General features: G+C 51.9%; 1 protein-coding gene across 1 annotated transcript in view; it reads left to right on the forward strand.

Moving 5' to 3' along the window:
* The window catches only part of LOC135901186 (uncharacterized), a 790,538-nt gene that overhangs the window by 501,396 nt on the left and 270,366 nt on the right, over positions 1–18,776 (forward strand). The window lies entirely within an intron of this gene.

Raw genomic sequence — 18,776 nt, forward strand, 5'->3', positions numbered from 1 at the left:
CAGTTAGTTGATACCACAGATTTTAAGAGTACCTATACATCAACTAAACCAATAAAAATAAGAAACATCGTAATACTGAATTAAATTGAGCCCATTCATTGCTAATGTTTTTATTCTAAGGTCGTCGTCTACCGCGCTGGCGATGTGGACGCCACAATATATAGTTTGTTTGACAAAAATTACACTCATCATCTGCAATAGCACAGGCTAAACAGAATTTACCCACCACCTCAACGCGGCCTAATTAAAGAAGAGGTAGTAACCTTCAGGAACTGGCCGAGCTACAGATACATTTATGGTATTCCCTTGAACCAAATCTCACCCTCTGACCATTCATACCTTTAGACGTACTGCGATCTCCCAGACAATCTGTGCCGTATGGTATGGGGATATTGAGGAAAACACGGCAACGTAGACAGCCAAACACTAAGCGAAGAGGAGTGATAGGCCAAGGTATCAGACCAAACTCGGAGAGACACTGCAGCCTGATAAAACGGCCACGAGAAGGGGCCATTGCCCGCGGCTACCTGGAATCAGGAGGCCACCCACTTAAAACACAGAACGCGCTTGCTCAAACTCAAAGTTTATTCTCTCTCTTTGCCCGACGTTTGTTTTCCTAAGCTGCCTTTCTTTCACCAACAATCTCATCTTCCTCCATCACCCCGTCCTGTCTCCCGCCATGCTCTTAAAAGGCGAATAAGAAAATAGGTAGTAATGTAGCACCTAGCTTTAGACTCTCTTGAGAAACGATGAATAAAAGCGTGCGCAGAATTAACGAGGTGGTTTAGCCTGCAAAAGTGGCCGGTGACAGAGGTTTTTCTTTGCGTCGAGTGCTTTCAACACTCAAAGGCCACTCGGGGACTGAGGCTCAGTGTGGCTGTCAGGACAAAGTCTCACATAGGCTTAATTTTTTCTTCACTTAAGTCAGGGCTCGCTACGCTAATGAGCTGCCTACTCTGGCTTTTGTCTACGACGTATGCGCACAGCGTTTCGTAATCTACACCTTATTACTGTGATATTAGAGGCATTGAGAAAAACAGACCATAGACCGCCTACTGCAATGTCAGGTAGGGTGCTTTAGGTGGACACATAACAAGATTGCTCTATCCTATTAAGATTTGGGTCCTTAAAATGCAGCCAAGAACGCTTTTCACAAATAAAGTCTGTTTGTTATATTAATTTTTTGTTCGTCTCCGCATTGCTGTATACTTGTGACGCAAGCAGGAGGTAGCAGGCGTAGGCTAACATGGGTGCCTGAAGACTAGCTTTCTTCTTCTTGCACCTTGTCTTTTATTCACTGTTCTCCAGTACGTTAAACATTGCCCCCACACCCCTCTCCAGGAGAACGTGCGCAAGAAACAACATAACATATAGCAATGAAAGACTGATAAATTACCAAACTTACATTGGTACCATTAGTTTGACGTCCGGATTTAGCTCTGTACACTGATTACAAGTACAGAATAAACTCTAGCAGTCCGGTGACGGGCAACTTAGCAGTTGGTTGTTCAGGGCTAGTGCACTGATGAAGGCTCAGACATGTGGGTTGTTCATCTAGTGCTGATAACAGCGAATTGTTTTGCTTGTAAAATGAAGACGTGCTCTTGCTGGGTTCCTGATGCTGTCTCGGCGGGAAGGCAGCCTGTTTCATGTTACCGCAAAAAGAAATGGTTATGCTTTTGCATCAACTAGTGTGAATGCTACTATAGTCTGAGCTCATGCAGCCTGAAATTGTGGATGTTCAATTACTGCGCCATACCGCAGCGAATGTGGGTTCATCATGTGTTTCCAGTAACAAGTCTATCTTTGGAAACTTCGGTTGCCATGCAGGAAAGAAGCAATGATGTGTGGCGTCGGCTGTGTGGAACAACATTCATAGAGTGGCGTTACGCGAAGCCGGGTGGAGGGCTACGTGTGGGAGAAAGAACGAACACATCCAATGGGTCAAGGATAATAGGAGTTCAATAGGAGGGTGAATCCGCAAATATTGTTGATTTCTGCAAACAAGTTAAGCATGGAAGAAAGGATTTTCAAAAAATTGGCCTAGATATCGCTCAGAGAATGGAGCTTTACTTAGTTAATTGTGAGAGGTGAAATCATACTAGGCACGAGTATCTGCACCCTCTTCTCAGCAATATCGCTACATCGGCAATTTCTCGACGAACTCCTCATACCAGGATTTCTTTCGCACTGATGATGATTGCTATGCAGAGAGTTTGTGAGTGCGGCGACCCAGTTAAAATGTCAACAGCATTTGGAGAACGCAGGGGCAGTATATTTTATATTGTCTGATCATTTCTTCCCCGATCTGTCGCTTTCGAAAGATGTGTTTTTAGTGACGATTGAAAGCCTTACTGGTTACATATTCGTGAAGTCCGTTAGGACCATAATACAGGGGTTGTGCGCAGCGAAAAAAATGTACCCTGTCTTTCACGGTCCCATCGACCGCTGGCTGGAAGTCTCAATCATTCAATAAGAACCTCTGTTCTAGTACCTTTTTCCTAATTTCAAAACTTTTATTTCAGTACTTGCATATGTCCAAGGCTTTCAGTGATGAGGTCATGATGTTGATCTGTGTCGGTCGTCAATCTATGTGCTTGGAGTTTACAGTGCGTTGGAGACACCCTTGATGACGTAATTCCAATAAGGTGGCTAGCAGGTCTTCATTTTGTCGACTTTTGTGACGGGAGCAGGTGGTCGCGGGCGTAGGCAAGTGGAGTTGCCCTAGCATAACCTTTACTCTCCTTCCTCCTTGGCTTCTAGCCACTGTCCTCCAGTACGTTACATTCACTTGCATTGAAACTAGGCCGTATAGGATGAGTCTCGGAACTGTTGCCGCTCAGCGTGCTTCATAATATGTCGAGTATGCAGATGTAACCTTACGACAAGCGCAAAGCGAATGTTCTTTGCTGATGAGCTCGAGCCTGTAGCACCCATTAAAGAAGTAGAGGTCGATATGACTGCAGTTCTCTGAGTTCGTGAAGCTTGTCCACTTTCGGAACAAGCCCAGTAAAAATGTTGGTCCTCAACACAACACCGTGAGGATAATACGCGAGAATACGCACGCTTTACCACTTGTTGCTTCCTTAGAATTCTAAGTATGCCGCGAAAATTCAGCTGGCTTCTGGGAGGGCAACAATGAAACGAGGGTGCATCTCCAAATGACGTATAAAAAGCTGTATTTGTGGCAGTTGCTTACAAAAAAAAAAAACACGTTCCCGCCTACTTGAGACGTGTGCAAGGATGTGTGCTCATTGAGCGCGCACGATGGTTGGTCATAGAGACCCGAGAAACGGGCACCTCATTCGAAACGTTATGTTGTAACAGAAAGAGAGAGGTTTAATTTATTGATGAAAAACTTGAGAGGACCGCCTGAGCTAGGGCGTTCTCGCCTTCTACCGTGCACAGGTGTAAGTGGAGAAGGGGAAGGAATAACGGAATGAGTTGTGATGACGACAGATCAGAGGTACGCTACATTCACGATGTCGCAGCACGGCTAATGACACTGGCCCAAATCAACGTTGTGTAAGCGTAGCAGAGCTCATTCACTAACATTCACTAACCCTTTAAACCCGCCGTGGTTGCTCAGTGGCTATGGTGTTGCTCTGCTGAGCACGAGGTCGCGGGATGGAATCCCGGCCACGGCGGCCACATTTCGATGGGGGCGAAATGCGAAAACACCCGTGTACTTAGATTTAGGTGCACGTTAAAGAACCCCAGGTAGTCGAAATCTCCGGAGTCCTCCACTACGGCGTGCCTCATAATCAGAAAGTGGTTTTGGCACGTAAAACCCCATAATTAAATTTTTTTAACTAACCCTTTAGTAACGGCACCTTTGGGTGACGGCACTCATGAGGAGTTCAGTGCAAGCTGGCATGGGAACTTTGTAAACACGTCGCTCCCTCCACCAGATTTCTTCTGAATTCTTAGCTGTACAAGATGCCCGGTCATACGCGTAGTTATAGTTACAAAGAAAACAGCACACACCAATAAGGACGATCATTGATGCTGCCTGTGCGGTCTTTTTATTTCATCAGAGGTAGGACAACCAGTCCAACGGTGCACTTTAACTAGTTGCAGCTGTCACAAAACACAGCTGTCGCTGACTGCCTCCGTCAAACGCTTGCATCACATTTTGCGATTCACGAATCGTATCACGAATTCGTCACGATTTTATCTTGCAATTGACGAATCGTAGCCGGGGAGTTTATCAGGCGTATCTATGAATTATTTCCCGAGCGACACCAGTTTCAAGAAGTGCGCCATCAAACACGGCGTAAAAATTCACCCTTATTTCACGTGCTTTTTTTGACAAAGCGGTCTTTTCTGCATTGAAACACAAAAGTAACTGGAAAGCACAGGTATTTCAACCCACACTGTGGGAAATAAAATCTGAAAATTAGTATCACACTGGAAATTCATTTGAACTGGGTGCGTCTTGATAAATCGCCGGCTGCAATTAGTAAATTGCAATGTATGCCTTAAAATAATTAATGAGAACTTTACTAGTCAATTTTGTTACTTGGTTAAATATGTGTTTCGATTGATCTTGCTGCAACTCTTCGAATAATCCACCTCAACGACAAAAATTCCGCAATCTGCCACAGGTGATTTTTGAAAAATCCGTGAATATACAAAATTATCTCCCTGTATATCCACAAATACATCTGCCCAGATAGTGACGTATACTAACCGCACTCTACAGACAGGCAGCCATGCCAAAAAAAGCTTTGCTTTAAAATTCAATAAAGAACTTTTTTTAAAATTCACGTCTTTTGGCGTAAACGTTCAATCAAAAATTTATCCTAATAATAAATGAATAACTCGTGCGGCGTCACTTTTTATCTAAGGCTAAGAGTCCGTAGAATGATGCTACTGTATATAGGTAAAGCGAGCACAGCTGATTGCGTTCGATCAGGTGTGTCTTACCTGCCTCTTTTCTCTTTAGTAATGTTGATCATTTACGGTGAAAGAAAATAAGTGTTACTTTAAGCATCACCCAGAGTGTGCGACCGAACTTCGTAACTATTTCCCACGTTTAACTATGGAGTGCCTCCTTACTGCGACACGTCAAGACACGTGAGTGAGTAATGGGTAAAGGATACCCAGTTAAACTGACGCAAGTTTACGGCCACGATTGCAAAGAGTCGGCCCGTCCCTTTAGAAAATATAGTAGCTGGCACAACTCCACCGAAGTATTTTTATGTTGCAATCAGTTTAACTCTGAAGATGCATCTGGCGTGAACAACTGGATTTGTAGTTTCCAGCACGGAGTGAAAATTTTTTGCATTACATTGCGTGCAGGCTTCGTGAAATGATACGCTGGTATGTCACATCAACTGGTATGTAAGGTAACAGCTCGTTTCAAATTTTTTCTTTTAATAATGTGGAATTTCCCTTGCCTCATTCCAAGCTGCTCACGGTAAATAGGCAGGGTTTAAGTGGGCATGTAGGTAACCTGAACGTGACAAGACGTGATGTAAGTGGAGCTAAGGTAGGCAGATATACTAGGTTACAGTCGCGCTTAGTTTCAAGCCTTATTAACAAAAGAAACTCTTTGTACGATGGTGGCGTTGAACCATGGTAATAGCACAAAAGCTAGGAACTGTAGTTATTACAATAGGCCGCGTTGGCAGCCCACTTCAGGTCGCAACAGGCTGTTTCTTTGGGTTGCGCGTGCCTGCCGACGGCTTTTTCCCTTCTTCAACATTGATTCTATGAACATGTATGGCGGATGTTTTTCTCCGAGCATCACCGACGTATTAACGTTAGAAATAAAATGTACGATGGGTCACGTGATAATGCGCGACCGAAATTGAATAAAGAAGGCACCGGGGCTCAAGACATACGGCGTCATTGTGTCCTCATCGAGAGACCGTGCTTCATAGCAGCTAGCAGCAACGAGAGCAGCTACCAGCAATGAGAATTGTTCGCGCAAAGGACGAAAACGAAGGTCTTCACTTTTTCAAAATTGTGGATGCGTTGAGGTACGCAAACTTTCCCTCCTCTGATCACGCTAAAATGAATCTGGGAACACAAACACCGCGAGTGAGTTGAAATTTAAGGATGATGGGGAACAAGTTGAAGGCTGATTTGTTTACACGCAGTCGTAATACGACTACGTTCCTTGCTCACTTACGTAAGGACTGAACTGGATAATATAAGAGTATTATAGCCCTGACGGGGGTACACGTTGAAGGGTAAAGGAAAACTCTATACCACACGTTTTCTGTGCCGTACGCACCTTTTGCTTTTCCTCTTGATATTTATCTTCGACGCTTACCTTTTCTACAGCCCACATTGCCCTCTGTTTCTCGTTCAATCGAGTAGTCCGATCCTACTTCCCAAAGAAGCAATCACGGTGTATTCTTTGCAATACGGAGTGCACCAGCGTGATAGATTACATGCCTCCGCTTGTCCTCTTTCTTTCGTTCATCACTCCCTGATTCCGTTCACTGACGCTTGTCTCTTTTTGATTTTGTCCTGATGTCAGGCTCTACTTAAAACAAACTTGATCTCCACACTTTGATAGAATTCGGAGAATTTTTTTTTATACACACTTGCAGGAATACAAAAACATGGTTTGCAGACTGTTGTGGAATGGTATACCTAAGCATCGATTAGCAGCAGTAAAAGATTAAATCAAGTAAAAAGATATCAACAAAAGAAAGAGGGAGCACATTTCAGGAATGTCTTCTATACCAACTTTGACATATCCTAGTATTGTTTCTTCACAGTCATTTTTTTCTTTTACATTGTACAACATGCACAAGACGTCCACGTTCATTTAGCATCAATTCCTGGTCTGTACAAACGAGGAGAACGATGTCTCTGTCAGATGTCTTGTAGTGGCTAATAGGATTTTCCACCAGTAACTATGGACAGTTATTCCACGTTTACTCTCAGATTATTTATCTTCTTTAATTATAGAACTACGCGGCCATGGATGCCCAATTACCTCAAAGCTCATGGGGGATGACATTTGCTTTTTGAAGCTATGCTTGTTGTTCTAGCTTGTGGGGATCGCACGCGCATCCCGATATCTCCGGAGCGGCCACGCGGTTATCACGCGATAATCACGTGCTCGCTCGCGGAGGGTAGCTGGGAGAGGGCACCTTCGCCGCTCCCGCTGCTCTTCGCGCCTGGCCGCGACGCTGCAGCCAAGGCACCCCGTGCCCTCCTTTCCCTTTCTTGGAACCGGGGAGACCCCTCTCCGCCGCTCGGGAGAAGCGCTATTCCCCCGACGGATCTGGGTCTCACGGCGGAAGAGCTAGCGAACGGCCGCATCTCACATCAGCCGCTGAGACCGCCGCACGCCGTCCCCCTGTGGCGCCCGGACCTTGGTGTGCGACTCACCGCCCCAGGGCCCGAGCGCGGATCCACTTTTGGGTGAGCTGAACTCTTATCAGCCTCTTTTGTGGTTCCCACATTGTGCGGTTTGTTTCGCCCCAGACGTGCGGAATGCTCCGCCACTGAGGTTTTGTGTTGTGTTGTGTTTGTGTGTGTTGTGGCTGTTGCTGTCTGTTGGAACCATTGTACACCAAGGTGAATAAACACCTTAGGTCGAGACTCACCCTGTCCCCACTGGCCTGAACCCGCCGTGGTCGCAACTCACTGCGAACCGCGGGTTAGGGGTCACAGCTCTGACTGCTAGGGCTGCTGCGAAAGTGCTAGGGAGCGACTGCCGCTCCGCCGGCGCTGTGCGATCCAGAGAAGGGTCAGGTGCGCACGCGCGAGCCTGAGTAATACCCCTATATTTGGCGCCCAACGTGGGGCCAGAGGTGTGACAGGTTGAGTCTGTTTGTGTAAGTGATTGCCACGACACGAACGAACCATGGCAGCATACGGGGCTGATTTACAGCCGTTGTATACGCTGTCGCAGGTTGCTACCAACAGGCAACAATTCGAAGCGGCGGTAACTGCTACCGCTCAGTCATGCCCTGCGGCGAACACTAGCCCTGGGAATTTGATAAGCTTCGAAGAGGGTAGCGCGACACATGAGGCGCTCTCTCCGGCAGGATGTACCCTTGAAGGCGTGAGGCACATTACGCCGAACCCTTCGCCAGTGTTTGCGGAGAGCATGGAGCCACTGCGGCATACTTGCTCGACGCGTTCTGCTCCTGTGCCAGGCATTACTGGCCAGAGCGAGCCTCGTACCCTTGAAGGCGTGAGGCAAATTACGCCGAACCCTTCGCCAGTGTTTGCGGAGAGCATGGAGCCACTGCGGCATACTTGCTCGACGCGTTCTGCTCCTGTGCCAGGCATTACTGGCCAGAGCGAGCCTCAACAGGTGCTGTTGCAGGATGCGATGCGCTTGATTGAGAGGTTGACAGGTGCCGTGCAGGACACTCTGCTGACATCTGCCGCCGCTGCTAGACCGAGAGTGAGGGTGGACTTACCCACCTACAGCGGGTATCATGATTCAGTTAGCGTCAACGAATACCTCGATCGCGTGCTGACTTACCAGCGCGCAACGGGGCTGTCCGATGACGAGATGCTGGAACGCGTCGTACCAGTGTCGTTGACTGATCACGCTGCCCGCTGGTTCCGGCTTCCTGGCTACCGGTCTAGCACGCTGGCTGAGTTCCGAGCGGGATTACGCGAGGAATTCCTGCCCGCAGATTACGAGCGTCGTCTGCGGCGCGAGTTGGAGCTACGTACTCAGCATCCGGACGAATCCTTGCTCGAGTACGTCAGGGCGATGGACGAACTTTATCGTACCGCTGACCCTACCGCTCCGAACTGCGATAAGGTGGAGAGAGTCACACGACAAGCTCATCCCACCTTCGCAGCGTACCTAAGAGGCAGCAAGTTCAGGGATTTGGATGAGCTGGCCTCGGAGGCAAAGCGCATACAGGCGGACATACTCGCCTTGCGCTCATACCGACCTCCACCCCCAGCGTCGAGGGCACTTGAGCCGCGATGCGCGTGGAACGGGGACACTTTTCGCACTCGTTCCGGTGGAGATGGTGTGGTTGCTTTCAGTGACGGACAACTGAGAAACGGTTGGGGCTTATCTGACCGGGCTCTCGATCCGTACACTTATGCCATGCGTGCAGCATGCGCTGCCGATGGCCGAGGTATGCAGAATCGTGGTCGATATGCCGGCTCGATGATGCGAGAGCAGAGCGTGCCTGCAAGGGAGCAGTCGATACAGAGGAATAACGGTCAAACGGCGCGAGGCACTGGACGCCAAGCCCGTCAAAGGCCGGCTCTCCTCTGTTATCGGTGCAACCAGCCGGGGCACTACGCCCGGGATTGCAGACAGCCTGCGAACCGAGAGCACGCGCTTTCGGGAAACGAGCGGGGCCGCCGGTGAGCAATGCTGCATGGCCGGCGGCGGTTACAGCGGTGCGAAGTGAGACACACGAACTCCTTGCCCCGCTGGCTTGTCGTTTTGGATTGCCCAGCGACACGCCAGTCCCGCTCATAGAGGTTACAGTCGCCCGGCGCAGGTTTTTTGCGCTGTTAGACACAGGAGCAAGCGCTTCACTATTTGGCGACGAGGTGTGTGAACATCTCCGTCGGAACACTATCCGACTGAGAGAGAGTAATGTGACCTTCCGACTTGCCAGCGGCACGGCACACGCGAGCTGTGCTGCTAGGCTTGTGGTGCGGTGGGAGAAACGGGTGAGGCGACAGCGCCTAGCTCACCTTCCCGGCCTGTCGGTTCCTATAATTCTTGGTAGAGATTTCCTCGCCAAGACGGGCATTGTTATTGACGTCTGCAACGGAGGATATAGGGAGCGAGCATGTGGCACCCTGAAACCTTTCGTTTCATTTCAAAAAGCGTCAGAGACAACTTCGTTCGATGATGCTTCGCGCGCAGACCGACCAAACGATTGCCCGAAAAGGTCCCTCAGAACGGTTGCGGCCGGGTCGAAATGCCGTCCGGCCAACCGCGCTGAGAAAAGAGGCGCGGAGGGGAACTGCTCCCCTCCCGCGCAGCCCGTAACCCCCGCTGCGGTGGCAGACTGTGCCGCAGTGAGGGGCGAACGATACCACCCGCTGCTGGACGACTCAAGCAGTTTGTCGGGGGAAGAAAAGGCTCGCCTCTCAGCGCTTCTGACTGAATATGATGCCGTATTCACAGAGCGGCCTGGTTGCACTACGCTATACAGGCACAAAATTGAGACTGGCAACGCCTCTCCGTGGAAGTGTAATCCTCGGCCGGTGAGTTTGGCTAAGAGGAAAGCACTAGACAGCGCTCTGGACGAACTGCTCGATACAGGCGTTGTTGAAAGATCGGACAGCCCATGGGGTTTTCCTGTGGTGTTGGTTCCTAAAAAGGATGGGACGCCCCGCCTTTGTGTTGACTATCGCCGCCTGAACGGGGTGACACGCAAGGACGCATATCCGCTTCCTAGCATTCCCTCGATCGTATCCAACGTTGGCGGAGCGAAGTACTTCACTACGCTCGATGAAAGCAGAGGATACTTTCAGGTGGAGGTAGATCCCAGTGACCGAGAGAAGACTGCCTTCACGTGTCACAGGGGACTTTTCCAGTTTACCCGTATGCCATTCGGACTTGTCGGTGCGCCTGCGACTTACCAGCGCCTGATGGACCGTGTCTTGGGTGACGCAAGGTGGCACCACGCTCTTGCTTACCTGGACGATGTTGTGGTATACTCGCGTACCTTTGATGGGCACTTACGCCATCTCAGGGACGTGTTGGAGCGTCTGAGGTCTGCGGGGATAACGCTAAACCCGACCAAGACCCAGATTGCGGCAACCCGAGTAACGCTACTGGGGTTTAAACTGGATAACGGACGCCTTCTACCGTGTGATGACAAGGTTCAGGCATTATTGAACTACCCGTCACCGGAAGACATAGGCGGACTGAGACGCTTTTTGGGGCTGGCGAATTTCTATCGACAGTTCATCCCAAACTGCGCTGCACTGCAAGCCCCCTTGACAATGCTGTTGAGGAAAGGTGAGCAGTGGAGGTGGGGTCCCGAGCAAGAGGAGGCACTGCGCAACCTCGTAAACGCGCTCGTGGAAACCACCGAGTTAAGGCTACCTGATTTGAACAAAGAATTTGTCATTCATACGGACGCCAGCGACCTTGGCCTAGGAGCGGTTTTGCTCCAACAGCACGAAGGTAGTTTGCGCCCGGTAGCTTTTGCCAGCCGCTCTTTGACTCCCGCAGAGAAAAATTACTCCGTGACAGAAAAGGGATGTCTGGCGATCATTTTCGCTCTCAAAAAGTTTGACTACTATATTGATGGAGTCCCATTCATAATTGAGAACGATCATATGGCATTAACTTGGCTTAGGCGGCTAGGAGAGCCGAGCGGCCGGCTCGCGCGATGGGCACTTCTCCTGCAGCGATACGATTTTACCGTTCGCTACAGGAGAGGAAAGAACAACGTTGTGGCGGACGCACTTTCGCGCGCGCCCGTTGACTGTGAGAAGAGTGATATTACTACTCAACTCACCTCGCCCGAAACTGAGCTTGAGAGCGGACTAACCGCTGCGACGATTGAGGTTGTCAGGAGGGGTAATATTAATACCCATCGTGACCCCTCAGTGACTCAGCCTAAGAGCAGAGTAACTGCTACAATGCTCGACGGCGCTGGTCCCGAAGGAAGGGCGGATGAACCCCCTTCTCAGGACGAAAGCGTGAACCACTTGGACTGCGTCAGTTCTGTGGGGAGCGTGTTCGGCAGAAAGGAGCTGTTAGAGGCACAGCGGGAGGATCCATTTTGTAAGAAAGTGTTTGAGGGGCTCCGGGAGCCCGGCGGCGCGGCCGCGGCGCACATGGACGCAGCTGGTATTGCTGTGGGTGCGCGGCGCTCTGAAACAGCTGGTAATGCTGTGAGCGCGTTGGATTCCTACCTGCTAGACTCTGACGGCGTCCTGCTGAGATACATTCCCGCGGAGAAGGATACACACGAGTCCTTCAAAGCGGTGATTCCACGCACGCTGAGAGGAGCACTTTTACGCTACTTTCACGATACGTGCCTGGCCGGGCATGCGAGTGGCCCTAAGACTTATCTAAAGTTGTGCCGCTTTGCTACCTGGCCTGGAATGAAGCGGGAGGTGATGCGCTACGCCCGCTCGTGCAACGTGTGCCAACGCGTGAAGCCGCGTGGTGGACGCCCACCCGGGCTCATGCAGCCGATCAATAGCCGAACACCGTGGCAAATTGCGGCATGTGACGTCATGGGGCCTTACCCCAGGACACCGAGCGGGAACCGATTCCTTCTCGTAGTCACAGACCATTTCAGCAAGTGGGTGGAACTGTTCCCCCTACGAAAGCTGACGGCACGCGTAATCATGGGAAAGCTGATCGAGGTGTTTACACGATTCGGCTATCCTGAGCAGCTGATAACGGACAATGCGTCCTACTTCACTGCCAAACTCTTCGTGGACTCTTGTGCAGCTCTCGGCATTAAGCACAGGAGAACAACCACGTACCATGCCCAGGCGAATCCCACTGAGCGTGTGAACCGCAACATCAAGCACATGCTAGTTGCATTTGCGGGGACGCACAATGAGTGGGACGCTTGTCTTCCTGAAATTGGATTTGCTATCAGGTCGACAGTGAATCGATCGACTGGGTATACCCCCGCCACCCTCAACCTTGGGAGGGAGCTGTTGAATCCGGTAGAACTTACTCTACAGGAACGATGCAGCACGGAACTGGTTGTTTCGTCGGCACGCGCCGATTATGCGACTGGGCTGCGCGCGAAGGTAACGGAGGCTTTACGAAAAGCGCGACGGAACCTGAGCACTGCACGTGCCGAGCAGAAAGCGCAGTATGACCGCTCTCATCGGGAAGTTCACTACAAAGTGGGCGACCTGGTGTTGAGACGGAATCACGTCCTGAGCGACGCCAGTAAGAAATTCTCAGCTTCTCTGGCACCGAAATGGACAGGACCGTACCGGGTGCGAGAGACTGTTTCTTCGCTCGTGTACAGGCTGGCGGACTTGAAGCTAAGACCGATCAGCCGACCGGTGCATGTCTGCGATCTCAAACCCTACTATGACAGAGGGAACGAGTGGCCCGAGGAGAATGCTCTCCCGCGCCCGCAGGCAGCGGCATCGGGTGGCACGGCTCGACGTTCGAGCTCGGTGCGCCATTATAACTTGCGATCTCGGCAGAACTAACTCTGTCCGGTTCGCGGAGGCTATTTTATTGTGCGCGATATCGGACGGAATGCTCCTCCGATGTCTAGCATGCAGGCTTCCAGAGCGAGCACGCGCTTTCTCTTTGGAAGAAGCGAGAGGGGCTAACAGAATTGTCGCAGCAGCAGACCGCCCGTCGGGAGCCGTGAAACAACCACCAAGCAAAAAGGAAAGACCATCTTTACTGCCGGTGGGGACGAGCAGGCCGCAAGCAGTCAGCAGCCCAGTGCAGGCAACAGGCGGCGAGAAAACATCCTCCTGCGGCTAACAGCGAGGTGAGAGGTGCAGCGGACGACTTCCGGTCCAGAATGGTCGCAGCGGCGCAGAATTCGCCGAACCGCACCGCACAGCTCCGCGACCGAGTTGCAAGCCCCGCAACCAAGCATCCAGCCTCAAGGCCGAGCGTACACTTCTCCCGCAAGGACAGAGTGGACCCCTGCTGCGCAGCGAGGTGCAAGCCATCGTCGGGGCGGGTCGGCGCGCCTTTGCCTATCTTGCGTGCCGACACCCGCGAGGGGGCGAGCTGTGTCGGGGCGAACCGGAAGAAAAGCGTTCGACCATACCAGAGGGCATCGACCTCCGAGAACATCAAAAGAGCTGTCCTGCGCCATCTCGAGGCTGGCTGGTAATCGAGGCAGCCAAGAAACATCCAGGGACCCTTTCGCCACCACGGACCCGGCACGTCCGACTGGGCAGGTGACGCCGCCGAGACGCAAGGTGACCCGGACCCAGCAGCCTTCTTGCCTCCTGCTGCGTCCCATTACTGCCAAGCTGCTCCGTTGCATCGTTCAACGTTCCGGCCTGGCTCGCGACCACCTACACGGCGACAACGACGGTCTGCAGCTAGAGCTGCTCCCTCACCAACATGGACTCAAACCATGTTGCTGTCGGAGTAGCATGTCCCTCTCGCAGGAAAGCCTCAGGTGACGGCGGCCTCTTAGCGGCTAAAGGGTTATTTTAAGGAGGGGGGGGGGATGTGGGGATCGCACGCGCATCCCGATATCTCCGGAGCGGCCACGCGGTTATCACGCGATAATCACGTGCTCGCTCGCGGAGGGTAGCTGGGAGAGGGCACCTTCGCCGCTCCCGCTGCTCTTCGCGCCTGGCCGCGACGCTGCAGCCAAGGCACCCCGTGCCCTCCTTTCCCTTTCTTGGAACCGGGGAGACCCCTCTCCGCCGCTCGGGAGAAGCGCTATTCCCCCGACGGATCTGGGTCTCACGGCGGAAGAGCTAGCGAACGGCCGCATCTCATATCAGCCGCTGAGACCGCCGCACGCCGTCCCCCTGTGGCGCCCGGACCTTGGTGTGCGACTCACCGCCCCAGGGCCCGAGCGCGGATCCACTTTTGGGTGAGCTGAACTCTTATCAGCCTCTTTTGTGGTTCCCACATTGTGCGGTTTGTTTCGCCCCAGACGTGCGGAATGCTCCGCCGCTGAGGTTTTGTGTTGTGTTGTGTTTGTGTGTGTTGTGGCTGTTGCTGTCTGTTGGAACCATTGTACACCAAGGTGAATAAACACCTTAGGTCGAGACTCACCCTGTCCCCACTGGCCTGAACCCGCCGTGGTCGCAACTCACTGCGAACCGCGGGTTAGGGGTCACAGCTCTGACTGCTAGGGCTGCTGCGAAAGTGCTAGGGAGCGACTGCCGCTCCGCCGGCGCTGTGCGATCCAGAGAAGGGTCAGGTGCGCACGCGCGAGCCTGAGTAATACCCCTATAAGCTATCTTACCTTAATTCCTACAGATTTTCACGGTCCATAACTGTACCAAGCTGTCATGGTCCTACAGTGCGGGAGGTTGGTTTGAATTGCTTTCTTCTAGAGACCTTCTCAATGATTTATTTCTGGCTTACTGTCTTACCTCGATGCATGGGTACGTTCCTTCATGTCCCTTTGGTCGCTTCAGTTTCCTTATATTTGTCGTATGTAAGTTATTTAAACTTTTATTCAGGCTTATAGATCATCAATCGTATATTGAGACTGGTCGTTGTTAACATTTTTATCTTCAAGCTCAACAGATTTAAACTACACATAATTAAACAAATGCGCGGAAGCAGCGAAGATAAAATACAGCTGGTGTAACAAGGAAAAAACATAACTGGGGATTCAGCGGTAAATGTGAGATAAATACGTTAAAATTACGTCGATCGTCCTTGACGCCCTGAGGTCGAAATTCAAACCTCGTTAACAACATGCAAAGTGTCTGTTTATATTGCTATGGCACAATATGTGCGATCACGAAAGGCCAGCAGTGTGAAGACGACGACGACGATTAGAAGCTAGCGCGGGCTGTTGCCTCTTGGCCAAGCGCAGCATATTTTCCTTGTAAATATATTTGTACATAGCTTTTCGTCTGCGTCTTCCTACGTAACATATCTGGTGGAGGTGGACGTTCCCCGTACCTCGTCACGGAGCTTCGCAGTGGACGGTACGTCGAGCCTTCCTTCATGGCTCCCGGCGACGACAACCCGACTCCGCCGGCTCCGACACCTGCTGCCCCTTCGACGACCTACATCACTCTCCCCGCTCCCCGTGATCCTGGTGTATTCTCGGGCCAAGATGGGGAAGACGTCGATGACTGGATCCGCCTGTATGAACACGTCAGCCGCAATAACCGGTGGGACCCTACTATTATGCTCGCCAACGTAGTCTTCTACCTCGGTGGCACACCTCGAGTTTGGTATCGCACGCACGAAGATGAGCTCACCAGTTGGGATTCACTTAAGACACAGCTTCGAAACTTGTTCGGCAACCCCTACGGTCAACAACTTGCCGCGCAGAAGGCGCTTTCCGGCCGTGTGCAGACGTCAACAGAGCCCTATGTCACGTACATTCAGGACGTCTTGGCTCTGTGCCGCAAAGTTGACACCCACATGACTGAGTCAGACAAGGTTTCCCACATCCTCAAGGGCATTGCCGATGACGCCTACAACTTGCTCGTTTGTAACAACGTAGCCACGGTGGAAGCTGTTATAAAAGAGTGCCGCCGCCTGGAACTCGCCAAAAGCCGACGTATTGACCAGCCGTTTGCCCGTCTGCCCAACACCCCAGCTACATCTTCCTGAGCCGACGCTCCTCGTCCCACCAACACTGCCGATGTTACCAGGATCGTCCGGCGTGAGATCGAGGCCGCCTATCCGGCTGCCTTCGACTCCAGTCCCACCAACACATCTGCAGTCACGGTCTCACTGATCCAGGCAGTTGTCCGCCAGGAGTTTGAAAACATGGGTCTTCACACCATCTGCTCGGCCCATCGCCCTGATACCCGCCCGGCTTCTTCGATTTCGCCCCGTCCCGCATCTTCTTACCCACCACGTTTCCGCAACCCATCTGAATGGCGCACTGCTGACGACAAGCCTATTTGTTTCCACTGCCATCGAATCGGGCACATTTCTCGGCACTGTCGTAGTCGCTGGAGTTCCCCGATCCGGTCTACTTTTACTGCCTACTCTCGCCCCTCAGGTGGCCCTTCTCGTCCCTATGCCGCACGCTCCGATAATGCCGCCACTGATTCTCCTGCAACGAACCGCCCCTATTCTCGTTCGCCTTCGCCCCAACGACGACAATCTCGGTCTCCCCAGCCCCGTCACTCCTATTCGCCGACTCCCTTCGGACGCCGCTCCCAGCCGGAAAACTAGACGATGCAGCGCCTCGAGGTGACGCTGCATTGCTCCCTACGCAGCCAAATCCTCTACTGACTTTGCCCACTCATCTGAGCCTTCTTGACGTGCAAGTCGACGGTGTTTCTGTGTCTGCTCTCATAGACACTGGGGCGCATTTGTCCGTAATGAGCGCTGACCTTCGTAACCGGCTCAAGAAAATTATCACGCCCGCCACGACGCCTGTTGTCCGTGTCGCCGATGGCGGAGCAGCCCCCGTAATTGGTATGTGTACCGCCCGCGTCTCCTTCGCCGATCGCTCAACAATCGTGCTATTCACAGTCATCGCCCACTGTCCCCATGACATCATCCTCGGCTTAGACTTCCTCTCCGCACATTCTGCTCTCATCGATTGTTCCGCCAGTACTCTCCGCCTTGACCTGCCTGTTCTGGATTTTGCTGAACCACACCCCAGTCGCCTCAGTTCCGCCGACTTCGTTCGCTTGCCACCTTCGGCACTGACCTACGTTGACCTAGTGTCATCCCCACCAGTCCCCGACGGTCACTACATCGCGGCTCCTATGCAAGACGTCCTTCTTACACACGGGATCAAAGTACCCCATACAGTTTTATCTATTACGGCGAATTGCGTCTGCCTGCCAGTGGTCAACTTTGGCTTGACGACACAAGTGCTGCCACGTGGGATGTCTTTGGCCCAGCTTTGTTCATTCGAGGATCACTCAGTAGCATCCATTGCAGTAGACGACACTTCATCCGATACTCCTCTACCATCGCAGTCGACAAATTGTACCATCGCTGCCTTACGGAAAATGATTGCCCCCGACTTGCCCTCCGAGCACGCTCGTGAACTCTACCGCGTTCTGTTTTCCTACCACGATATTTTTGACTTTAACGATCGTCCTTTAGCCCAAACTACAGCTGTCAAACATCGCATTCATACCGGCGATGCCCCTCCTATTCTTCGCCGCCCGTATCGAGTGTCACCAGCTGAGCGTCAAGTTATTCACGCAGAAGTTCGCAAAATGCTTGCCAAGAACATTATTGAACCATCATGTAGTCCTTGGGCGTCACCGGTTGTGCTGGTAAAAAAGAAGGATGGCTCATGGCGCTTTTGCGTGGATTATCGGCACCTTAACAGGGTTACCAAAAAGGACGTGAATCCCCTACCTCGGATTGATGACGCCCTTGACTGCCTCCACGGTACTCGCTATTTCTCCTCTGTTGACCTTCGCTCCGGCTATTGGCAGATTGCCGTGGATGATCTCGACCGCGAGAAGACTGCCTTTGTAACACCCGACGGTCTTTATCAATTCAAGGTGATGCCGTTCGGCCTATGTAACGCTCCTGCCACTTTTGAACGCATGATGGACTCCCTTCTTCACGGTTTCAAATGGTCCACGTGCTTGTGCTACTTGGACGACGTTATCGTATTCTCCCCAACGTTCGCTACGCACCTCGAGCGCCTCTCAGCAGTCCTGGACGTTTTTCGGCGAGCCGGTCTGCAACTCAACGCATCGAAGTGCCAATTCGGCAGTCGCCAGATTACCGTCCTTGGACATCTCGTTGACGCGAACGGAGTGCAACCGAACCCAGGCAAGATCCATGCTGTTACGCACTTCCCTGTTCCGAAGTGTGTCAAGGATGTGCGCAGCTTTATCGGCCTTTGTTCGTACTTCCACCGTTTCGTGAGGAATTTCGCCGCCATAGCACGACCACTAACCGACCTTTTGAAAAAAGACGCTCCTTTCCAGTGGGGCGATAACGAGGCCTCTGCATTCTCTCATCTAATCGACATTCTCACAACGCCTCCAGTTCTGGCCCATTTCGATCCTTCTGCGCCTACCGAAGTCCGTATTGATGCCAGCGGTCACGGAATCGGAGCAGTACTGGCACAACGCCAGCGTGGCCACGACCGCGTTATCGCTTACGCCAGCAGGCTCCTCTCACCCGCGGAGCGCAACTATTCCATCACTGAGCGTGAGTGTCTGGCCCTAGTTTGGGCGGTTGCGAAATTCCGCCCATACTTGTA

The sequence above is a fragment of the Dermacentor albipictus genome, chromosome 4 (genome assembly GCF_038994185.2).
Source record: "Dermacentor albipictus isolate Rhodes 1998 colony chromosome 4, USDA_Dalb.pri_finalv2, whole genome shotgun sequence".
Taxonomy (NCBI): Eukaryota; Metazoa; Arthropoda; class Arachnida; order Ixodida; family Ixodidae; genus Dermacentor; species Dermacentor albipictus.